The sequence below is a fragment of the Carcharodon carcharias genome, chromosome 10 (assembly GCF_017639515.1).
Source record: "Carcharodon carcharias isolate sCarCar2 chromosome 10, sCarCar2.pri, whole genome shotgun sequence".
Taxonomy (NCBI): domain Eukaryota; kingdom Metazoa; phylum Chordata; class Chondrichthyes; order Lamniformes; family Lamnidae; genus Carcharodon; species Carcharodon carcharias.
The window spans coordinates 109,745,869-109,763,475 of NC_054476.1; the positions used below are offsets into that span (position 1 = coordinate 109,745,869).

The 17,607-nt window shown below is 42.6% G+C and overlaps 1 protein-coding gene across 4 annotated transcripts in view; it reads left to right on the forward strand.

The window, feature by feature from the left end:
- The first annotated feature begins 1,486 nt into the window (after positions 1 to 1,486).
- LOC121282773 (SH2B adapter protein 2-like) overlaps positions 1,487 to 17,607 on the forward strand; it is a 145,410-nt gene continuing 129,289 nt past the window's right edge. For all 4 annotated transcript variants that reach the window (XM_041196541.1, XM_041196543.1, XM_041196542.1 and 1 more), the window contains exons 1-2: positions 1,487 to 1,596; positions 11,212 to 11,341. The gene's annotated coding sequence lies outside the window, so the exon portion shown is untranslated. The remainder of the gene's footprint in view (positions 1,597 to 11,211; positions 11,342 to 17,607) is intronic.

Here is a 17,607-nt window from a genome sequence, read left to right on the forward strand (position 1 = left end):
GAATGCCCCTAATGTAACCAAGTCTGGGAACAAATTGTTTGTGCAGAATCCGTGAAATCAAGACAAAGTCATTCAGCATATGCCACACCACCCTCCTGTAGATCTCAGCTACTTTAAAGAACTCTGGAACCACAAAACATTTCTACAATTACAGCAACAGCCAATACAGATCAATTAGCACCTAACCTGAAGGTAGTTGATGATCTCTTTACGGAGAAATACTAGCAGGTCCTTCCTGCCACTGAACACATGTTCAGCTGTGAGATGGTGTTAGCTGGAATGTTGAATTCCTTAGTAGCAGTGCCGGTGTCAAATGATTGGCATCATGATCTGCTTATGCAGTACACTTCCATCAGACACTCCCTGCCTGCATGCCTCCACCAAAATGGTGTCCGATGCAGATCGCACCAGAAGTGTGTGCGTGCTCCGTAGATACTCATCTTAGAATCAAGAAAGGCAATGGCAGCACTGAAAAACTGGATGCTCAGGAGGCAAACTTTCTGGTCTTGGTTTGTCAACTCTGGCTGGACATATTCCTGGTGGTTTCATCATATGCACTCTTATCTCCAATCACCCCACCCCAACACTCCTAACATTGGTCACCCCCATCCATCCCTGTCCTCCCAAACCAATTAGAAAGCAAATCTTTTCCAGTATCTATTTGGATGAATCTAGGGTGTCATAAACAACCTCCCCATCTCCATTTTTTTATTATTCAAAAAAACACTAAAAAGAAATAGCATTTTAAAGACCTCCCGGTTATTTTTGCAGCTAGTAAATAAATCGGAGGGAAGGCAATCCGAATGTCTATTAATCCCAGCTCTTTTCTTGATATCTCAGGACTACCAGCCCTTTATCAACCACTACTCTTACAGAGGGAAAAGGGGAGGCTGTACTGAGCAGGATAATAAATAAACAGGACAGCAATATAAGAGCTCTGCCTATAAGGGCGTAAGGCAAATATTCACCAAATTTCCATTTCAGTTATTTTACACGAATGGTTAGTAGTTCCACTGAATGGGGACTATTTACAAATGCATTACCTAACAGGTAGTATCGATTTGCCTAAGGGTTAGGCAAAAAACCGAGTATGTTTTTTGCACCTCAACCAACACATCAGTAGCAGAGTCTCGGGAGATGGGAATCATCAGAGAATGAACCAGAAAGCTGGCTTCAAGTAAACTGCCTTGCTGTTTTGGCAACTCACTGTTGCCTCGGGTTTAAAATCTGCTCAGGATGTGTTAATAACAATATATATTGGGGAATTACTCGCCGCCCCCTCAACATTTCGCACACTTTTTGTTTAAATGAAACTTTTTTTTGCCATTTGTCAGTTGCCCCTAAATTCCTTGGCTATGATATCATTAAAGATGCAGCTGTTACATGCTGAGTGTGCGTGAGAGAGAAAGAGTGAGAGACACGCCCCCAAAGCCTGGACTGGCCAACATTTACATCCCAGCAGTGCGCAGGACCGAACTGAAACTGACAGAGACACTGGACGCGAAATTAACTAGCTCCAGCTATCCGAGGGACAAAAACAGCTGGCAGCGGCCGGCCAGCCAGTCAGCAGTGCAACATCTGGAACGTGCACTGGGCGTGAGTAAAACAAAAGGCAGCGTCGTTAAACCATTATTTTATTTAAAAAGCAAGATAGCGGAATGGCTGTGATGTTTCAGTAGCCATAGTTACAATGTGGGAGAGCTGGCTGTCTCCATCTGTGATACAATTCATTTTTAGAGAGATGGACGGGCGGGGGAAACCGTGGGAAATATTAACAATCTGTGGTGGATTATCTCTTTAAATTGTGCGAGGACTGAAGTTCTGTTAGGATGGGATTCATCTTTAGCCACAGATCCACATTAGATTAACCAGAGGTTCCATTGTTATTCCCCATGGTGTAAATATTGAGAACCAGCATAACACAGGAACAAATTAACATTGAGGTTATTGTTCTCCTGAAACAAGATTAACTGCGTTCAAAAAAAATTCAAAGCAGGGAATTTTCCCAACAAATTTGTAAAAATTAAGGATGAGTTTTAGAATAGTAATTGTTGAAATGGGCCCAAACTCTCTTTCTGGATCTATTTGTAGCTGTATCTTAGGTTGAATTGTCCATTTCTTCGTGCTCGTTTCGGCCTTGCCCTCCTGAACTCTGAGCCACACACGGTGGTTGTTGTTTCTGGAGAGTGGGTGATCCTGCTTGTGGACAGCTCTATATTCAAAGCAGGGAGAAATGACTTTACCCATCTCCCCCCAAACCCTGTATTCTGAGGGGCAGCACTAACAATGTACTCACTGAAGACTCATTCTAACTTTGGGGAATTGATGGGGGGGTGGGGGGCTGGGCTACATATTACATGAGGCAGCCAAATAAATCCTGATATATTTGTATTGCATTAATGAGGTGATCTCCTGTGGTCTTGGTCAGTGAAAAAGAACGTACAAAAGATTTCTGTAATTGTCTCTCGCCTTTGCCTGTCTCTGTCTCACTTTCAATCACTGTCTCTATTTCTTACACACACACAAACACACACATTCTCTATCCATCTGCCTCTTACACATCTGTCTTTTCTGTATCTGTATTTATGACTTTCTGATTCTCCCTTTGTGTAATTGTATTTTACTCTGCTGTATTCTCGCTCCATCTTTTGCTTTACATGCTCATGGACAGGTACAAAAAGTAACTACAAAGGCTAACGGAATGTTGGTCTTTATTGCAACAGAGCTGGATTACAAAGTGGTGGAAGTTAAGCTACCATTATGTAAAAATCTGGTGTACAGCATTCAGTCCTGACCTCCATACTCAGGGAGGATATATTGGAGGGGTTGCAGTGCAGATTCAGCAGAATGATACTGGGGCTAAAAGGACAGAATGCACAAACTAGGCTTAAATTTCCTTTACTATAGAAGATTAAAAGATGGTCTGTTTGAGTTGTTTAAAGGATTTGATAGGGTAAATAGAGAGAAACTATTTTCTTTGATGGGGGAGTCCATAACAAGGAGGCATAATCCTTATAATTAGAGCCGGGCTTTTCAGGGTTGGTGTCAAGAAGCACTTCTTCACGCAAAGATTAGTGGAAATTTCAAACTCTGTCCGCCAAAAAGCTGCTGAGGCTTGAGGGACAATTGAACATTTCTAACTTGAGATTAGGGGATTTTGTTAGGGAAGGGTATGAAGGCATTTAGAAGCAAGGTGGGTAGAGAGAGTTACAGGAACATCAGCCATGACCTAAATGAAAGGTGAAACAGACTCAAGAGGATGAATTGAAACCCTCCTGTTCCTACGCCTTTTGCCCCTTTATTGTGCGCTACTGTTTCTGTTCGCAATCTCAGTGCCATATTTGACCTGAGATGAGCTTCTGACCACATATTCATGCCACCACTAAGACTACTGATTTCTACTTCTGTAAAATCACCCGGCTTTGTTCCTGTCTCAGCTCATCTGCTGCTGAAACCCTCATCTATGCATTTGTTACATTTAGACTCGACTATTCCGACGCTCCTGGCTAGTCTCCTATATTCTACCCTTGTAAACTTGAGGTCATCCAAAACTCTGCTGCCTTTGTCTTAATTCGCACCAAGTCCCTTTCACCTCTCACCCCTGTCCTTGTGCCTTCAGCTGCCCAGGCTGTAAGCTCTGGAGTTCCCTCCCTAAACCTCTCCACCTCACTATATTGCTTTCCTCCTTTTAAGACATTCCTTCAAGCCTACCTCTTTGGCCATATTTTTAGTCATATGACCTAACATCTCCTGAAGTGTCTTGGGTGTCATACTTTGTTTAATAATGCTGGTGAGCCAGCACCCTGCATTCCTGACCTGGGCTGCTGCATTGCAGGGTTAGGCATCTCCTAACCCTCCACAATTTTTGTGTTGGGCGAAATTTTCATGGATCTGTGGTTCAGGGTCCCTCAGAGGTGTCATGAGCCATAGTCTGGATGAAGGAACCTTTTGAAAGAAAAGTTCAAAAGGTCTTACCCATGACCCTTCATGCCAACCTATGCCCTTCCATCCACCTCTAAAGGCCCATCATACCCTACATCCACCCCCAATGGCTCCTCATTCTCTCCATGCTCACCTATACCCCTCCACCCATATCCGATGGTCCCTCAGACCTTCCATGCCAACCCACGGTGCTTCCATGCCCATTCATTCAATTGGTTCTAGACAGAACCAATGATGCCTATAATCATACTGACAGGTGGAAAAGCTTTAATAAAAACAGTCATTTTTAAAAGCCAGTGGAGTCTTCCTAGCTCTGTGAAAATCCAGCCCATTGTCTCTAAAAGTTTCCCCATCCCTGACATTGGACTGACTGGTCTGTGGTTACTGAGTTTACCCTCCCATTTTTTTGAAAAGGGGTATAACATTTGCCATCTCCCAGTCTCTGACACCACTCCTAAATCCAATTAAGATTAGGAGACTGTGACTAGACCCTGCATTACTTCCACTCTTGCTCCCTTAAGTAATCCAGGATACATACATCTGGATGCATGATATTTCTATTTTGCGCACTGTTAACTGTTTAAGTATCTCCTCTATCTATTTTAATCCTATCTGATATCAATTCTACATCCTCACATACTGCGATATTGGCAGCAACTCATCTCTAGTGAAGTCAGATGCAATTTATCAATTTAGTATCTGAACCATGACCTCAATAAAACAATATCATTTTTGGTCTCTAATCAGCTCCACCTTTCTTTTGACCGCTCTTAATCTTTTCTCTTCCATTTCCTTTATCCCTCTTATTCCCTTTTTCAGTTCTCTTCTGCACCTGAATACTAAAACCAATTACTAAATTACAGAACACTAAAAACTGATTAATCACCACATTGCTGTTTCTGGGATCTCCCTGTGCATAAATATACTGCTGTGTTTCCTACACCACAACTGTGACTACACTGTGAAGCACCTTGGGATATCTTTAAGTTGTGAAAAGTGCAAGTCTTTCTTTCTAGATATGAAATCAATGACTCCAATGTTATAAATTGTTATATAAACATACAATTGGTTGACAGACATTATAAATTAGATAAACTCAAGATAAATTTAAAAAATCAATTTTTATGATCTCAAGATTATAAGTTCCCAATTAATTAATGATTCCACTCTAAGAGTACAATCTGACTGATAAAACTAGAGCAGGGGCTACGCACAAGTCCAGTTTCTGGGAATGAGCAGACTCCAGAGCTAGTGAGAAGAACACAGGCCAGGCCTGGGCCTCTGAGTAGAACAGAGGGGATCAGACCAGTGAGGACTTCAGGAGTGGATCAGTGTCGGGGCTGGGGAGGGGAGTGGATCAGTGTCGGGGCTGGGGTGGGGAGTGGAGCAGTGTTGGGGCTGGAGTGGGGAGTGCAGCAGTAATATGGTAAATTTAGCATTCAGTTTGAGAGTGAGAAACTTGGGTCGGAAACTACTGTGCTAAACTTAAATAAGAGTAATTATAATGGAATGAGGGCAGAGTTGGCTGGAGTGGGCTGGGAAAGCAGTTTAGCAAAAAAGACAGTGGAGGAACAATGGCAGACGTTTAAGAAAATAGTTCATGACTCACAACAAAGATATGTCCCAGTGAGGAAGAAGGATTCAAGGAAGGGGTTAAACTGACCATGGTTAACCAAGGAAGTTAAGGACAGTATCAAATTGAAAGAAAAAACAATACAATGTGGCAAAGATTAATGGTAAACCAGAGGATTGGGAAAGTTTTAAAAACCAATAAAAGATGACCAAAAAATAAATAGAGGGAGAAAATAAGTTTTGAGGGTAAACTAGCAAGTAATATAAAAACAGACAATAAGAGCTTCTTTAAATATATAAGAAGGAAGAGAGAAGTCAATGTGAACACTTAGAGAATGAGGCTGGGGAAATGGCAGGGGAGTTGAATAAATACTTTGCTTCAGTCTTCATGGTGGAAGATACTAATAGCATTCCAAAAATACTAAATAATCAAAGGGCAAAATGGGGGGAGGAAATAAATGAAATAACTATCACTAGAGAAAAAGCACTAGGGAAACTAATAGAGCTAAAGGCTGATAAGTCCCCTGGACCTATGGGTTGCATCCTAGGATATTAAAGGAAATAGCTACAGAGATAGTGGATGCCCTGGTAGTAATCTTCCAAGAATCCTTAGGTTCTGGAAAAGTCCCAGAGGATTGGAAAACTGCCAATGTAACACCCTTATTCAAAAAGGGAGGGAGACAAAAAACAGGTAACTATAGGCAGTTAGCTTAACATCTGTCATTGGGAAAATGTTAGAGTCTATTATAAAGGATGTAATAGCAGAGCATTTAGAAATACGAAGTCTAATCAAGCAGAGTCAGCATGGCTTTATGAAGGGGAAATCATGCCTAACAAATTTATTAGAATTCTTAGAGGAGGTAACCAGCAGAATAGGTAAAGGGGAACCAGTAGACGTAATATATTTGGATTCCAAAAGGCATTCGATTAAGTGCCGCACATAAGGTTACTTAATAAGATAAGAGCCCATGGTGTTGGGGGTAGTATAGAGTATATAACCCGGATAGAGGATTGGCTAACTTATAGAAGACAGGGAGTTGGGATAAGGGGGTATTTTTGGGATGGCAACCTATAACTAATGAAGTGCCACAGGGATCAGTGCTGGGGCCTCAATTATTTACAATATTTATTAATGACTTAGATGAGGGAAATGAATGTACTATCGCCAAGTTTGTGGATGACACAAAATAGGTGGGAAGGCAAGTGGTGAGAATGACACAAGGAGTCTACAGAAGGATATAGACAGGTTAAGTGAGTAGGAAAAAACTTGGCAGATGGAATATAATGTGGGAAAATGTGAGGTTATGCACTTTGGCAGGAAGAATAGAGGAGCTGAATATTATTTAAATGGAGAAAGGCTGCAGCACAGAGGGATTTGGGAGTCCTTGTGCATTAATCCTAAAAAGCTAACATACAAGTTCAACAGGTCATAGGTAAGGCAAATGGAATGTTGGCCTTTATTTCAAAGGGAATGAAGTCTAAAAATAGGGAAGTCTTGCTAAAGCTATACAAGCCACTAGTTAGACCACACCTAGAATACTGTGAATAGTTTTGGTCCCCTAAGGAAAGATATACTGGCTTTGGAAGCAGTCCAGAGAAGGTTCAGGTTGATCCCGGGTATGGAGAGATTTTCTTATGAGGAGAGGTTGAGTAGGTTGGGCCTGCAATCATTGCAGTTTAGAAGAATGAGAGGCGACCTTATTGAAACATATAAGAGTCTTAGGGGGCTTGACAAGGTAGATGCTGAGAGGTTGTTTCCCCTTGTGGGAGAGTCTAGGACCAGAGGGCATAATCTCAGAGTAAGGGGGCGCCCATTTAAAACAGAGATGAGGAGGAAGTTGTTCTTTCAGTGGGTAGTCAATCTGTGCAATTCTTTACCGCAGAAGACTGTAGGCGGTGGGTCGTTTAGTATATTCAAGCTGAGATAGATTTTTAATCAGTAATTGAATCAAGAGTTATGGGGAAAAGGCAGGAAAGTGGAGTGGAGCGTTATCAGATCAACCACGATCTCATTGAATGGCGGAGCAGACTTGATGGGCAGAATGGCCTATTTCTGCTCCTATGGTCTTAGTGTTGTGTCGGGGCTGGGGCGGGGAGTGGAGCAGTGTCGGGGCGGGGAGTGGAGGCCATTTGGCAAGTGGAGCAGTCCAAGGCCTTGTTTTGGCCCTCGGGGGTTGGGCATTGCCTGGGCTGGGCCTGGGAAGTGTAGAGATAATGAAAGTGGAAAATAAATGATTGGTAAGCATATACAACAAGGAAATGAAAATTGATTATTGCAGTTCTGTGTAGGAGAATGTAGAAACCTATGAAAATGATGAACAGGAAAAGACAAGCTGGTTAATCACATCCTAACCAGAGTGGTGAAGCTCACTGTTGGCTAATACTTGAAGGGTGGGCATTTGGTAAGATTCTGGAGGTCAGGAACACAGCCCAGGGGACAGGGGGTGACTGGGACCTGTTCCCCAGGGAACAGCGGGGTAGTGGGAGTATACCACAATGTAGAGAGGGGCTCTGTGAGCTATGCCTCAGGGAACAGGGGTGCAATGGGAGCTGCACCCCAGAGTGATTCAGCACTCTCAGCAGGGGATTGGATAAATAATTATGTATTTGCCCTTCACTGATGGTGATTTAAAATGAGAGTTCTGAGGTCCAGTTTTTTTGTACTCTAGGGGGTTTTGAGTTTTTAATCAGTGTGGGTTTTCTGTGATGCACCAACAGCCTAACAGCAGTGCAATGTGATGGTTTCACCAGAGTAGAAGAGGAAATCTAACATCTTTAGTGCCAATTTGCATAGATTTAATACTGAGTTATTGGTCATTAATATTACATTGGGATATTGCTGCAATAGTGAAGGAGCACTGAAAGTCAGGTTTTGCAAAATGTACCCTCACTTTACTACTTCTCGAGTTCTCTGCCTGAAGACAGGTGCAACCCTCAGCACTCTGATCTCCACCAGTGGTCTGGCAAGGAGGCAGGTCCCAAATCCACCCTACCCCATGCTGTTGGCACCAATCTGATTCACACTAGCTGTCCAACCAACTGAGCCAACTGGTCCCCCAGGGAGTCTGAGTTGCTGTAGTAACACACACCTTTACAGGCTTGTTGTAGTCTGGAGCAATGGATAGTGATGGTAGGAGCTCCAGCTCCCTCCATCATTATCCATAGCTCTTACCGCTCTCCCACTCTCACCACCTGCCATTGGCGTGTGTTGGAAGGATTTGCAGGTTGATATTCAACCTGATGGACTGTGTTATGAACTTTCCTTGGCCATCAAGTTCAGGAGTGGGACTTGAACCCAGAGCTTCCGTCTCAGAGCCAGGAACGCTAACCATCAAGACCTCCTTTCACTTTACTTCACACAGAGGAATTCTGAATCTCACCAATGTACTTCTTGCTTTTTCCTTTCAATATGTCAGTGTGGTGCTTAAATCTGCCCTGAAACTTTCATAAAATTATTTAAAAGAAAGAAAACAAATAAAATGATTAAATTGATGCCTAAAATTAGTCTTCACTTCTTCATTCTGGTAACTTTCTGACAATTTAAGTTGCTAAAGTTCATCTTAACTTGTTAGCTTTATTTTTGGGCACTGCACCTCAGATAGGATACATTGAGCTTAGTGTGGGTGAGGCATTGATTCACCAGAATGATACTGGGGTTTAAAGGGTTAAATTATGAGGCATAACTGAGGCCTGTATTCCCTCAGGTATAGGAGATTGAGAAGTGATCTAATTAAGGTGTTTAACATGATATAAAGCATTCAATAGGATTGATAGAGAGAAACTATTTGCCAAATGGGAGAATCCAGAACTACAGGGCACAGTCGGAAAACGGGAGCTAGGCCTGAAAGGAATGAAATCAGGAAGCACTTTTACACGAAGATTAGTGGAAATCTGGATATCTCTCCCTCAAAAGCTAGTGGGTTGGGTAGGGGCGGGGAGGAAATGGGGAAGGAGTCAATTAAAATTTTCAGGACTGAGATTGATAGATTTTTCTGTAAAGGGAAATGAAGCAAAGGTGGGAAAATGGAGTTGAGGTATAGATCAGCCAGGATCTGACTGACAGGCTTGAGGCGCTGAATGGCCTCCTTCTGTTCCTATGTTGCTGTCTAGACTGTTGCTCCTTTTCACTCCATTACATTACAATGTCAAAAAGTACTTCACTGGCTGCGAAACACGTTGACGTATCTTTCTTTACAATTCTTTTATTTTTTCCCTCCTTTGCTTTCCTTTCTGAAGTGATTGCTATCATTTTAAGTGAAGATGAATCTACCAGGTAATGTAGGCTTGGAGTCCAGTGCAGGCCGAATTGGATAAGGGCACTGGGCTTCTTGAAGACATTGTGGAACCAGTTGTGTTTTTCCAACAATCCAGTAGATTTTATGGCAATTTCCTGCTGCCTGTCCACAAATCACCTTGGCACCTTCTCTGTTAAAAGTGCTAATGAAATGTGAATAGGTGAATGACCATACCATATTAGAAATTAAATTTTGGCTTATTATCTAACCAGCAGGAAATTTACTTCAATGTTAAACAAGTAGAGAGAAGTAGGAGATGGGCATCTTAAAATAGCTAAAATCTATTACTATATACCACTAAATAATTGACAAAATCAGCAACATAGTTGAGTACTTACATGTAAGTAACTCAGTGGTGTTTGGGTATGGCTGCTGGAAGGGAAGATTATACTTCACCAACTTCCTTTACCTTTTTGAGGAAGTGATATTCCAAATGGACATTGGCAAATGTACATTACAATGTGAGTCCAATTTTCCTGGTTTATTTGTCCAGGTGGTGAGCACTCTCAGTATGCAGAGGACCATCTCAGCTCAGGGGATGATGGGGTGAAGGGGGACCAGGTTGATCCTAGTGTCAGAAGGATTGCGCTGCAAGGAAATATTTGAAAAACTTTGATTCTTTTTCCTTGAAAGTTAATCGAGTCTTTTCTATAAGCTGCAAAGTGGAAGAGAAAGGGTTACCTTGAGTCACTATTAAAACATGATCTGTAGAATCTGGGGACAAACTGGAAAAAGGCAAGTTCAGGACTGATGTCAGGAAATATTTCACCCACGGTGATCAATACTTGCAATGGTAGGGGATCAGAAATGCTCTGGAGCTATGAATCAGGTGATGATGGATATTGTAGCTTTAGACAGCAGGATAAGCAAGAAGAGCCAGTTCTTTTTTATTACTTATTCTCGGGGTGTGAGCATTGCTGGCAAGGCTGCATTTATTGCCCATCGCTAGTTGCTCCGAGAAGGTGGTGATACACCTTCTTAGAATCATAGAATGGATACAGCAAAGAAAGAGGCCATTCAGCCCATTGAGCCTGTGCTGGCTCTCTGCAAGTGCAATGTAGCTAACCCTATTCCCCTTTCCTTTCCGCATACGGCTGCAACTTTTTCCTCTCTTAAGATGCTTATCCAAATAATTCCCTTTTGAAAGCCACGATTGAACCTGTCTCTGCTGTTTTGATACTACTGAGTGGCTTACTAGTTCACTCCAGAGGGGAGCTGTGGTCACTGTTGCTGTTACCCTTTTCTATTTCCAGCTGGTTTTAAAGTGAAATCCAAATTTTCAAACTGCCATTAAGAGATTGGATTCACATTTTCTGGAATATTAGTCCAGTGACATGTCCAGTGTCTTGCCACATCTTATCTTAGGAATTGGAATGTCTCACTTCTTGTATTTACATTGCAGGAGAAGACATTCCATAAAAACAGTGACAGGAAGAAGAGCCCTTGATATCTAACCCCACAGGAGGAGGAAGTCCCAGAAATGCTTGGAAGAATGGCCAATGGGGAAGTAGAACAACTGCTGCACCCTCGGGGTTCGTGAGTTCCTTCCCATCACTTGTTGACAGTACTGTGTATACTGAAGCTATAGAATTATAGGAATTTACAACATGGAAGGAAGCCATTCAGCCCATGATGTCAGTGCCAGCTCATTCCCAGAAGAATCCAGTAATAATCCTATTGCTCTCCGTTCTTCCATATCTTACTCCCTCACAAATGTTCTTCTACTCTCAAATAAGACAATGGTCTCTGTCTCAACCACTCCCTGTGGCAAAACATTCCTCACTCCAACATGGTTCTGTTTCGAAATTTCTCTTCACTCTTTGTTCACAGTGATCATTTTAAAATGAATGACCCCTTACTTCTGATTCCCAACTAGACAAAATGGTCTTCCCCTATTCATCCAATCAAAACCTCACTGAGCTCATTTATAAAAGATCTCAATTAAATTTCCACTTCTGTGGAAATATCCGTAGTATCTCGAGCCTTTCCACGTGATAATTTATCAATCCTGGAGAATGTACACTGCATGCGCTCTGTGGCTTTTATACCATTTCTATAATGTAGTGCAAACTTGGAACTCCTTCGCCCAAAAGGCCGTGGGTACTGTAGATCAACTGAAGACTGAGATAGTGGGTGTTGGGGAAGACTGTCTAGGGATATGCTGAGGTAAATGGAGTTAGGATACACATTGGCCATTATCCAATTAAATGGTAGAACAGGTTTGAGGGGCTGAATGGCCTCCTGTTCCTATACTCCTATAATGAGATATTTCCTTACTGCTGTATGAATATTATTGTACTCCCACTGTTTATTTACTATATTCTCTTTTTCAAAACTGTACTTTAATTGTAGTTAAACAAAATGTTATAAACAGCATTAAGAAAGTGGAGAAATATCAACATTATTTAAAAGGTGTATCATTGACCCAAAAACTGGAGTTGGAGGGTGTGGCGCTGTTTCTTTTGCTTGAAGAGATGCAGTTTGGACATTTTGTTGTCTGCCTGTGTCGGTGCTTTGTCTGAGACATTCCAGGGGTTTTTTTGAGCATCAGCAATCTATTTGTGTTGCGAATAACACCCTGTTCAAATCTTGGATTTGTTTTTGTGTAATCCTCTGCAGCACATTTAACAAAATTTAATCTCGTGCATAATCATATAACACACATCTCAGGGCCTTGCTGCTCTTGGTGCTCAGAACAGTTCAATCCTACTCTTTTGAGTGCCTGACTGATAAATATACAGATGATTCTCATTTAATTGTAGTGTGCATTGCAAGTGGTAGAGAAATTGCAGCTAAACTGGCCCTTTACATCAGATGACTAGCAGAGTACAAAGGGCCCATTCACTGGGATTATCTTCAGAACAATCAGTGTTAACTGCTCATTGGAGGCTGAATATGGTTAATGCTCTGTTACTACTGAAACTGAGTTTGCACACAACTGATATTGGACTTTGAGTTATTGCACACCTGCTGGGTCTCCCAAAGTTTGCTGGTGAAAATGCAGGATCTCCATTTTGGGCCAGCGTCCCCAGCAGTAACCCTCAGGTAGGTGCTGGGAAAGGATGGGGTGGTGGGGAAATAGGAAACTCGCAGGAGCAAGGGGAGATCAGTGGGGCTAGTATTGATCCTGGCACAAGGCCTAAGGAATGAATGTTTGATTCAGGTGTGGGCCCTGCACGCCCCTTTATCCACCTTGACCAATATGGAAGGGGCACACTTCTGGTGTATGGAGCACATGCTGCCATATTGGCTGCTTAGGAAACTATTTTGCACCTTATCAACAGATGTGGTACCATTGAATTTCTAGGTTACAAATTTCAATAAAGGCCCTTTAGGCATTGAAAAACAGTTAACTATGACTTGTAGAGTCTGATGAAGAACATAGGCCATTTAATGGTTGATGAACTGAAGGCTTTATAATGGAGGATTCATTAGTGCCTATTCCAATTTGTCATATTTATAGTTCTCACTGTAAACTTGTGATATATGCCATCATGACTGTGTTCTGCTCTGGCAGATATGGAAAGCACCAGAGCTTTTAAAGATCCTTTTGAATGCCACATTCCCCTCTTCTTGCAGCAAGCAGAATTTCTGTGTCACTAATTAGAGGGAGTGTTGAAATCCACAGGGTTTCTCAAACCACACTGAAAGCACCGCAACCTCACACAGCATGGGTTTAAAGGTGAAAAAGGGAACTCTCTGTAGCAGTGAGAGGAGGCGTCTATTTATAGCCACAGAAACCTCTAGAACTGAAAAAGGCAAAGGATTTAATGACAGTGCCAAGAAACACAGACGTGATTGATAATATCTGAAACTGGAGGAAAGCTAATTACTGCACCGTCTGGGTTTTCATGCGGCCTCCTACACCCAGAATATCCAACTATTCTCTCACTGATTCAACTTAACTGAATTGTGTTTAACGGCCTATATCAACGTGTTCAAATATTTAAATATCTTACATTCATTTGAATGAAAATGAATGAAGAAAAATAGTTTTGATTCTCAAGGGGGTGCAGATTGAAAAATTAAACAGGAACTGGTCAATCTCTGATAGCGCTGGGGTGGGAGTTTGACTTTTTGCCTGACTGATTGGTACTGTTTAGCCATCCTTTTCGGTGATAAAGCCCCCATGATTTTGAGGTTAAAGGTCTCCAGCAGGTCCATGATTGAGGCTTCAAGATTAGGCCAGAGGGCTGCTGTATTGCCAGCTCTGTTGGACTTTTCTTTAGGTATCATTAGATGATCTCCTGCCCCCACACTCCACCCATTGGTCACCTTGTCCAGCCCCACGTAGGCAGTGTGGGTTTACGAGTATTCCCAGGATGGGAATGATTTACAGGGCTATGGGGAAAGAGCAGGGGAATGATACTAATTGGATAACTCTTTCAAAGCACTGGCACAGGAACGATGGACTGAACGGCCTCCTTCTGTGGTGTATGATTCTTATGTTTCTATATTGTAAGAGCTGATAGCTTCTTTTCTTTCTTGTGAATGACAATTCTTTGTCTCCTGGTGAGAATTCTGGCTTAAATATACTTGAGCAGTGGTCATTACAGCAAGTTATCTTCCTGATCAGTACTGCTTTGGTGGGAGTCAAACCAACAGCAACAAGAGGAAGTGTAGTGGGAGCTCAATTAAGAAACCTAATTGCAGCAAAGAAAATTGAAATTCTGGTAATCATAGGTTGGATTGTTTAAAAGGCTTCATGTAGCATGGGCATTCATACAATCGGTGAAATAATCCAGTTTAATAAATTTGTGACACAAAAATATAAGATTGAAAGGTAAGATTATTCACCCAACCAGCCAGTTAAAGTTAGTTTTCTGGGCTTGTGCTGCAGGAAAATAACTTCCTTCCATCTCAACACTGAGCCCATGTCCTTCCACTGTCTCCACTCTGACTCTGTGTATTCTACATTTAGCACACTTGGCAAGTTGGTCCACAGTTTTAAGTGAGAAGTTGCATGTAGATCACATCCTGTTCTAGTGGGTTTGATATCACTTTGTACAAGATTAATATGAACTTTTGTTACTGAAACTTCAGCCCATTTGTCCTCCTTACTTTCCAATCGTGACATGGCACTGTGCTGTTTTTGCACAAAGATCTGCTTCCACCTCACTGCTTCCTTTACACTAATCCCTCGGTCACCAATAACCAGCAAACAATTATTGAGCAAAAATCTTTTCTATCTTAATGGCACGTGAGGTGATATCCCTTCTACTGTCCCAGACTGACTACTTTACAGAGGACAGGGCTGTATGGGTCCATCCACAAATTCAAGGCTTCAAGTGGCAGCCAAGCGAGGGTTGCCATTGTGCACAAATCGCCTTTCATTTAATAGAATTTTTGGGCGCTAGCTCGGCGCAGTGCAATTTTTGCTGGTGTGAATTGTGAAGTGGAAGATGTTCCTGTTCTCTGATGGTGAGGTGTAATTTTCAATGAGCTGAAGCCTCTCCACTGATTCTGCAGGTAGTTAGGAATGCAGAGACACAGAGGCAAAAACTACTGGGTAAAAGTAGACTAAGGCCCCTCCAGTTCATATCATCTATCCTGAGTCCATGATATAATGATAATGGAGTTGTTGATTCTTGATAGCAACTGATTTCTATCAATTCATCTACAGCAGGCTCACACATGAGGGGCTGGATTTTATGGTGGGCAGTGGGACCCTGTTGTTGAGCCCATGATCCTGAGCCTGTCCATATTTTCAGCACGCTCCCTAGTGCAATCTTGTGGCAGGTGGCTTCCTAATTGGTTTGTTGTCTTATTAAGTTTGGTGGGTGGGCTCTCAATGCTGCCAGCAGCGATGTCAGACTAGCAGCCCCACTGGGAGAGGTGGGCATTGCTGAGGCAGGCAGTTGAGTGGGAGGGCACCTCAATGTGGTGGCACTTTCAGCTGCCTGCATTGAATTATAAATTAAAGTGGCTGAAGCTGGTAGCCATCAGCTTGGAAAGGAAACTCCTTCCACAGGCCTAGTCATGGACAGAACTGTGACCTTTCATCTCTGCAGAGCCATGATTGGGACATGGTGCTTCCAGCTCTGATGGCCCCTTGGCCTGCTGCGGTTGAGCTGCAGCCTCCACACATGTTGTGGGGCAGGGGGAGGAGGGTGTGTGGTAGGGCTGCTCTGATGTTAGTAAAATACTGATGTTGGTTCAAAATGGCTCTAAGAGTAATTGGATTCTCACCATGACACCCCAGTCCCCATTTCTCAGGACTCTGTCCTCCCACCTCCAACCCCATCTTCATGGGACGGGGAAATCTAGCTCAAGGTGAGGAAAATTCCAGTGATGGAGAGATTTGGGAACCACAGATCTAAAATCACCTGTTCCTCCTAAGCACATTGCACTCAGCACACCTTGGGTTTCAAATACAGCTACTGTAACTCTGTGTAAATGAGAGAAGTTGCACTGGCTCACTTAAATCCCACAATACATGAGATTAAGTTGGAATAATGTAAATGGAATGGCCCTATTGCCAGTGGCTGAGACTGGGGGGATGATTCTGCCATACACCTGGATACAACTGACCCTATCTCTTAACAGCTCATGGGACCACCTTTACTTGCATCCACAGTAAGAGTTTTTGAGCACAGCTATAGGGTTACCAAAGGGCATTCTAATCTTTACAATTTGAATGAAGCAACAGTAGTAAGGATGCAGGAGGAGAGAGTTAAGCCACATTAAAAGGTGATGAGTCATATGAAGTATTACCATTCTCCTTTACAGAATTTACAGGGCACACAGATCTCTATAAGGAGCTCCGTGAGAGAAGGGTACACATCATCAAAGAGGCAATGGACAACCGTGCCAGCAGCTGCCACCTGTTACATATACCTATGAAGATGTCGCTCCTCACCTACTGCTGTCATCTTCAACCATTCTCAACACTTTAAAGGCTGCAGCTGTAATTTCGATTTCCTTGGCACAGGCTGCCATGATTGCATTCAGCTAAGGCTGACAAAAGTGCAAATGCTGCTTTCAGTTGTCAAGAGGGGCCAAAGCTCTTTCAATTGATAGGTGGGAGTGTTGCACTCTGGGGTGCAATGTTGGTTCAGGTGGTGGATGCTTAGGGCCGGTGGAGGGGGGTAATTTTAACCAAAGCTGCCTGGAGGGAACTCCCAGGAATGGGTGTAACACTGATTTCACACTCTCCCTATACAAATTAACACAAACTGACACAGTGGGCTGCCTATCAAACTGCATTCCACCCAATCCAGTGGACTGGTGTGTCTGGTGAAAGTAACCTCTTGCGTGTGTCTATCGTTTTGGGGGATCGGGAGCAAACTAGGCAAATAAAGAAACCATCTAGTTAAGCAAATGAAGAATCAATGTGTGTTTCATGAAACAATTTCCCTCCTGCATTAGGAAAATAAAGACTTGGATTTCTGTAGGATCTTTAAAATGCTCAGGATGTCCGATAGTGCTTCACAGCTGAGAAAGCGCTTTTGGACATTCAATCGTTGTTGTAATGTAGGGAAATATGGCAACCAATTTGTGTACTGCAAGATTCCACAAAGAGCAAGAAAATGACCAGGTAACCTTTTTTTTTAGTGATGTTGTTTGAGGAACAAATACTGGCCAGGACACCAGGGAGAACTATAAGGGAGAACTTGAGATAGTGCCATGGGATCCTTTACATCCACTGAGAGGGCAGATGGAACATAGTTTCACTCATTTGAAAAATGGGTTCCCCTTCTTTCTGTTTTCAATATGATTACAAATCTCCTTTTGTTTAGGATCCTCTGTTTCCCAGTCAAGCTTAATGAGCTCAAACAGTTCCCAGCCATTTCCCTCA